The sequence below is a fragment of the Neofelis nebulosa genome, chromosome 3 (genome assembly GCF_028018385.1).
Source record: "Neofelis nebulosa isolate mNeoNeb1 chromosome 3, mNeoNeb1.pri, whole genome shotgun sequence".
Taxonomy (NCBI): domain Eukaryota; kingdom Metazoa; phylum Chordata; class Mammalia; order Carnivora; family Felidae; genus Neofelis; species Neofelis nebulosa.
The window spans coordinates 4,043,949-4,050,647 of NC_080784.1; the positions used below are offsets into that span (position 1 = coordinate 4,043,949).

The following is a 6,699-nucleotide window of genomic DNA, read 5'->3' on the forward strand; positions in this document are numbered from 1 at the left end:
ACTACTGGCAGACCAGGAGATCTGGAGAAGAGAAGAGCTTTGTCAAAGCTGAGGGTCATGCATTCAGCCTGGGACACAACAGGTTTGACTTGACAGTGAGACATTTAAGTGGAAGTTCTGTGGGACGAGCGACAGGGCACGTGGAGAAGACCCAGGAAAAGGATGACACTGAGACACATATTTGAGAGTCCATGAGACAGAAGCCTTGTTCCAACTTCCCTGAAGCTGAGTGTAAATCTCCAACAATCAGACAAGTGAGGCGACCTCAAGTTTTTATCTCAACATCGCAATGTTTGTTGTTAGGCCACGGAGGGTGTTCTGCTCCAGTTCTACCCTAGTCACCTGAATCGACTCCATTCCCAAACCGTGTTATTTTGAACAAAATGGAAACTGGTAAGTGTTAACATGCACAGGATCTATGAAATATCCCATGGGAATTTCATACTGATGGAATGTCCAACAGCATCCATTTTTTCCCCACAAGGACAACGCAAGTAGGATGAGACATCTGGATTTCCACCTGCCTTGCATCATTTTATGTGTCACCACACCATTTCAGTGACAGCATAAAAGCCAGGAGCATTTTCTCTCCTTTCCCTTATCCCCAGAAGCCATAAATGGCTGACGTTTTATCTCATCATGGTGTTGAAGGCAGATCCCTAATTAAGATGTCCAGATTAACATTTAAAATAGGGAACGCAGTCAAATGCTGTTAGAACTCTCCACAGAGTTTATCAAGAGGGTCAGGATTAAAACAGTTAAGTCCATTATTGACAAAACACACCAAAGACTCTACAGACTGAATTTCAATGACTGAAATTCCACAAAAATAATACATTTCATTAGGGTTGTACTTTGTCTACCTGTGCGTCAAAGAATTCAACCCATAATTTTAAAGATATTTGAGGTATTTACTACACACACACACACACACACACACACACACAGCCACCCACCTGAATGATTTTTAAATGATACCCAAGGAATGTATACAACTTCAGGGGTTAACAACCCTTGTAACATGGATTTTCTATTTCATCCATCAGGAATTTTACGTCTTGAATATTAAGTGACACAGTGAAAACTACTCCTACAATATTAGCTTTTGTACATCTTGAACGGAGGTATTTTTTTCACCAAATAACGTATAACTTGTCAGGAAAATAATCAGGATTTTGATTCTCTGTTATCAACCTAATCTTAATCAAGTAGTTGGCTCAGTGGGGTTCTAAGTAACTCCTGGGTAAAATATTGAAAAACTGCACCTGAATGGGATGAACACACAGTGACGTGTCTCCAGGCACGCAGAACGGAGATGTTACCCGAAATGAAGTGAAATGAGCACCCAAATATAGTAAAGTACTCGTGGAGGGAAGCAGATGGAAGCCCAGACTGGTCCTCAGAGCAGCCCTAGGAATGCTTTGCAGAGACACAGACTCAGCCTCTCATTCAATCCCTGAGTTCACTGCTAGGTTCTGACGATTTGTTTTAGTCTTTGTTGGATCCACACTGGAAAGAGCCCCCCTTCCTATCCCTTACACTTCTTTTACCATCACCCCGTCCCCTGTCTCTCTCAAGCTCAGAAGAACTGACGTGAAGCATATGTACAGATATAAATACCTGGCTACTTGGAAGTTAATGCTGGGGCCCACTTCGGTATTTCAATAAATGACTCATAATGTAATTTGATAAAGATACTAAATCATGATTAGTTGTTGCTATTAACGTATGTATGGCCAGAGTGCCCAGTATGTGTATTCATTCAACAAGCAGTTCTTGAATGCCTGCTACATTCTAAGTGCTTTCCTAGGGGTAAAAAACAGGGAAATGAACGTTAAGGGTCCAATCATAAGAACTTAACCTATAGCCAACAGACACGCTTTCCCGAAGGTGTGCAGATCAATTCGTATCTTCATTCTTGAAATAATTATTGAGCGACTGGCACGAGCTAGGCAATCCTGCAGAGCAGACATTGGGAAACACCAGTCTGTTGCGCGGTACGCAAGAAGGGGCTGTTCCGTGCACTCACGTTCTGGTGAGGAGACAGATCAAGAAGCAGATTAGAAATAGAGACAGATTAGGTCTTCCACTGATGCATATTAATATATTCCATCATCTGTCAAGTGATCTGTGGCGCAAGAAAAATAAAGCATGGATGAGAGGAGAGTGAGGGGTAGTAGGGTGTCCCAGGGTGGCTAGTATGGCTGGAGCCCAGTGGGAGAGGGAAGGTGCTGGGGATGAGGTCAGGGAGGATGAGAGCAGTGGACGGGAGACAGGGGTGGCTTGTTCTGGAAACCCAGACCCTTAACTCAGATGGGGGTAAGATAGGGCTTTCGGGACAAGGTGATATGTGAACTGAGCCTCAGGGGATCAGCAGTTGTTCCTAATAAAGGAAAGGAGGGCTTCTGAAGAGCACCCCCTACGGAGCAAACAGCCTTTGTGGTCCTGGGAAGAGAAACCCCTGGGCACATCACAGACCTGCAGGCGTCATAGCCTTACTGCTCTGATGGCTACAAACCTTAATCATAATGATGAAATGAATCGTACGTCCTCTCCACCACAGCTCTTTAAGAGGCATGATATAAGCAGGTGGGGACAGGGAACAATAATTAAACAGACCAGCACGGACTCTCACTGAAAATGTTTCATTAAACTTAATTCATCTTCCGGAGTTGACCATAATCTGTCTTCAAAGACCAAGGACTTACCCTGCTGGATATATGTTTGTGGAAGCCATTTTCTACAGAAAAAATGGCAATTATTCCTCAAAGTCAGAATGGTGAGAGAAAAGGAAAATATACTTTCATATAAATTAAAAATTAAAAAGAAAACACCCTAAGATTTAAGACCACGTATTACACAACTTGATGTAAAACCTTGTCTTCTGTGTCTTCTTCTCCCTCACTTTGTCTCACTGGATGGCCAGTGACCTTCCTCCTGGCCCCAATTTTCAGAGCCCTTCTCAGTTGGGAGGGCCTGGCTGACCACAGCTTTCTCTTCTTGGGCTGGCCAGGGCAGAGGGTTGCCAGATGCACTTTGGTAAAAGACTTACTCGTACTTCCATCCGCTCATTCGTTCAACCAATGGTTTTCCCCAACTAAATATTGGCAATGTCAGTCCCAGGGTACTGAGTCTTGAGCAGAGGAAATTTGAGTTTTCAGGAGGCAGAGGGGAAGATCGTTTGAATGACGAAATTCAGTGACGCAAAAATCATGACATGGTAGAAACATCCCTTATTCACTGACTCACCAATTTTTTGTATCACTTATTCACCCAACAGGTATTCACTAAGCACCTGTCCTCAGCGAGTTCCTGCCCTAGGAATTGGACAAAAGAGGAAGGCAAGGACCCGGCACATCATCAGAAGCTCACTTAATCCATCACAAAACTTCCAGCTGCCACTCTGGCCAATTCAGAGGAAAGGACACTGGCATCAGACCATCAACAGAAGGCATCTGGGTGATCATCGAGTATGACCTTCCTCCTCCTCTCCTGACATGTGGGGGCATACATATGCTGGTATGTTAAACAGCTACCCCAAGACATGAAAACAGAAGGTACTCCTGCTTGGTTGTCGTTGTACCACAAAGGACAGACCCTTGAAATCAAGGACCTGCCCCATGATGCGGAAGCTGCCCGATTCACCGTCATCAGCCTCACCTGCGTGCCCACCCTCGTCTCTCACCTGCGACTCTAAAGCAGCCTCCCAGCTGCTCTCTCTGCTTCCACTGTTCTCCTGGAAGAATCTACTGTCCCAGAAGCACTGTCTGTGATGTTTCTAAAACCTAAGCAAGATGAGGCTGGCTGCCCCAATAAACATACCTCAGTGACTTACTACATCACGTAGAATAAAATCCACGGCCAGTGGCCCTGTGTCACCTGCCACCCTACCACCTAAACCCCCACTCTGCTTCCTCCAGTCATTATCGCCCTCCTCATGATGCTTGGTCCCCACTGACCTTCTGGTTGTCTTTGGAAGAGACCAACCAGGTGTCAACATGTGCCTGGAAAGCTCGTCTTTTCTGGGCTCAAGCCTTCTCTGTCTGCCAGCCTCAGCAAAAGCTGGTTTACCGGAGGTGCCTTCCTTGACCAACATAACGTGCAAAATTTTCCACCGCCATTTTCTATCTTCTGATCTCTGTATTTATTATTACTTGGCTTTTGCAAGTCCTGATTACGCAGAGACGTTAATCACGAATCATGCGATCTCCAATCGTCATGTTCCAATCTGCCCTCCCGAAGGAGGAACAGGTAAGGATTATCCTACCTGACGATTATTACTTGGCTTTTGTACGTTTGTTTATTGGCACTCCACCCACCAGAAATAAGCTGTGTAATATCGGAGGTTCATCCACACATTTCAGAACAACAAAAATACAGAAGGCACCCAGTGAATATTTGCTGGCAAAATACGTCAACGTCCGGGGGAATAAACCTGCTTGAAATCCCCAAGCCGGTGTGACTCTGGGTGAAAAGGAAGTAACAATACCGTCTGCCCTGCCTACATGGCAACCTTTCTGGGATGTCAAGGTGTTGTAGGCACGAAAGCTCTTTGCAAAAATCTCAGGTACTATTTGGTTCTGAATTTTATGGAGATCTTAGGCTTCGTAACTGGTGGTAGGAATCGGCTTTCAAAGCCCTCTTAGGATTTTGATTTCATCAGATTGAGTAGTTTGAATTCCTTTAAAATTCTAGTTTTATGATCCTTTGTTTATAGCTAGCATTTTCCTCCAAAGCACAGTGAGATTCATTTTTTGTTTTCATTTTGAAGCCAAAATTGATGCACTCACATAGTTTCCCAAATCAAAATCGTATCAGGTGCTTCATTTACAAGAAACGTGTTTCGATCAGGCCAGGCCCAGTGCCCCAGGCAGCGACAGCCCTGCCAGACGCCCCGCTCCCTCCCTGCTCTGTGCGCAATTTCACTGAGTCTCCCCTCATTTTCTAGCACGCTCTCAACTGCCAGGGACAACTTGCTGCTCAGTGAATTCAGATGAATGTGACGATGGCAGTAAGCAACATCATCATCACCACACTTAACCTTCTTCTGCACCCACTTCAGGAGCCGGGACCTGAGGAGTCACCTCACACAAAGGACTGGATTCTCAACAGGGTTCGGACAAAGTAAGATCAAGTGGAGGGAAGCCCATTTTTTTCAAATCTTTTCTCAAAACTTCCCACATACACAAATGCGTCTAACGCTTCCGGATTGTATTTTACGCACAACCTCCTACATCTCGGAAGACATGGCCGACCCTTGTAGATGGGCAGCCGTGACACACAGCCAACTGGCACAGGGACGCTCTATTCCTGCCACGATCATTTATAAAGCATCTCGACTTGTTTTTTCTTTTCTTTGTGTGGCGTTTTTAAAATTGTAAATTTTTATTTTATGTACCCTCAACAAAGTTTTCAATGCGTATAAGCGATTTCTATCTTTTTTCTCATGGTGTGAATCACACCAGAGTGTTTATGACTGCACAGTTTTATTTTCATTATGTGGACGATGTTAATGAAACTAAAATAATTCAAAAGCAAAATTACAAAAGGTTAAACAAAACATGAAGGAAATGAAGAAAAATAAACACCTCTCATTCCTTTCAAAGTATGTCATTCCATAGTATGTAGTTTTCCATACATACCATTCCATTCATAGTATGTATCATTCCATAGTATGATATAGTTTTAGAGATCTTGCAAATGTCTACATTTTTATTTCTTTTTCTTTTCTTTTCTTTCTTTTTTTTTAATCTTATCTTAGAGGGGTGCCTGGGTGACTCAGTGGGTTAAGCATCCAACTTCGGCTCAGGTCATGACTTCAGGGTTCGTGAGTTCAAGCCCTGTGACAGGATCTGCGCTGTCAGCACAGAGCCTGCTTCGGATCCTCTGTCTCCCTCTCTCTCTGCCCCTCCCTCTCACTCTCTGTCTCTCAAAAATAAATACACACTGAAGTCTTCTTATCTAGAATGAAATATTTCTAAGGACAGAGATCGTGCAATTTTAACTTTGTAGAAGTTAACAGAAAAGAGTCTGATGCATCCATAAGATTTTCATAAAGTTCATACAGTTTAAAGAATCTAAACATCAAACTGAAGGACTCCAAACCATAACTCAAGAAATCAGCTGAGAATCTTAAGGTCTTTCTGACAGTTCTTGCCCCAAATGACTGATCAATAATTATCTTACCCATTTTACATGTTGTAGCCTGTGTCAACATTTAGGATATGCCCTTATGTTCTGCTTACCACATCTCAAAAAGAGTATGAAAAAAATCAGTGGTATGTTTACACTAGAGTATGAGAGGCAAACGTTAAATGTTGAGAAAGTTTGCAAGATGATGGATTGTTAAACATAGCCCTTGACTGGTTAAATGATATCAACTTAAAATTAAATCCACTACATTAAAACAGATGTAGATCTCATAAATTCCTAATTACTATACTGTATTTGGCCTTTATATGAACCCTTGAGGCTAGTATTTGTCTGGTGGAAATACCACAATAGGGACTTGTACTTCATTTGGCTACCCAGTGACATCAGGTTGACAGCTAGAAACTGGCCAACGTGGAAATGTCTGACCAGGCAGATTGGAAAATGTTATAAATCATGCTCTGCCCCTCAGATAACTGATTGGTAAACATTTACGAGCACATCACTGAATATAAGAGACTTACAGAAAGCCCCCACTCCACTTTCTGG

At 43.2% G+C, this 6,699-nt stretch overlaps 1 protein-coding gene and 1 non-coding gene across 6 annotated transcripts in view; both read right to left on the minus strand.

The window, feature by feature from the left end:
• Nucleotides 1-6,699, minus strand: part of CSMD1 (CUB and Sushi multiple domains 1) — a 2,016,488-nt gene that overhangs the window by 639,225 nt on the left and 1,370,564 nt on the right. The window lies entirely within an intron of this gene.
• On the minus strand, nucleotides 4,137-4,274 carry LOC131508254 (U8 small nucleolar RNA). The gene has a single exon (XR_009259952.1). It is a non-coding gene; the product is annotated as a U8 small nucleolar RNA (small nucleolar RNA).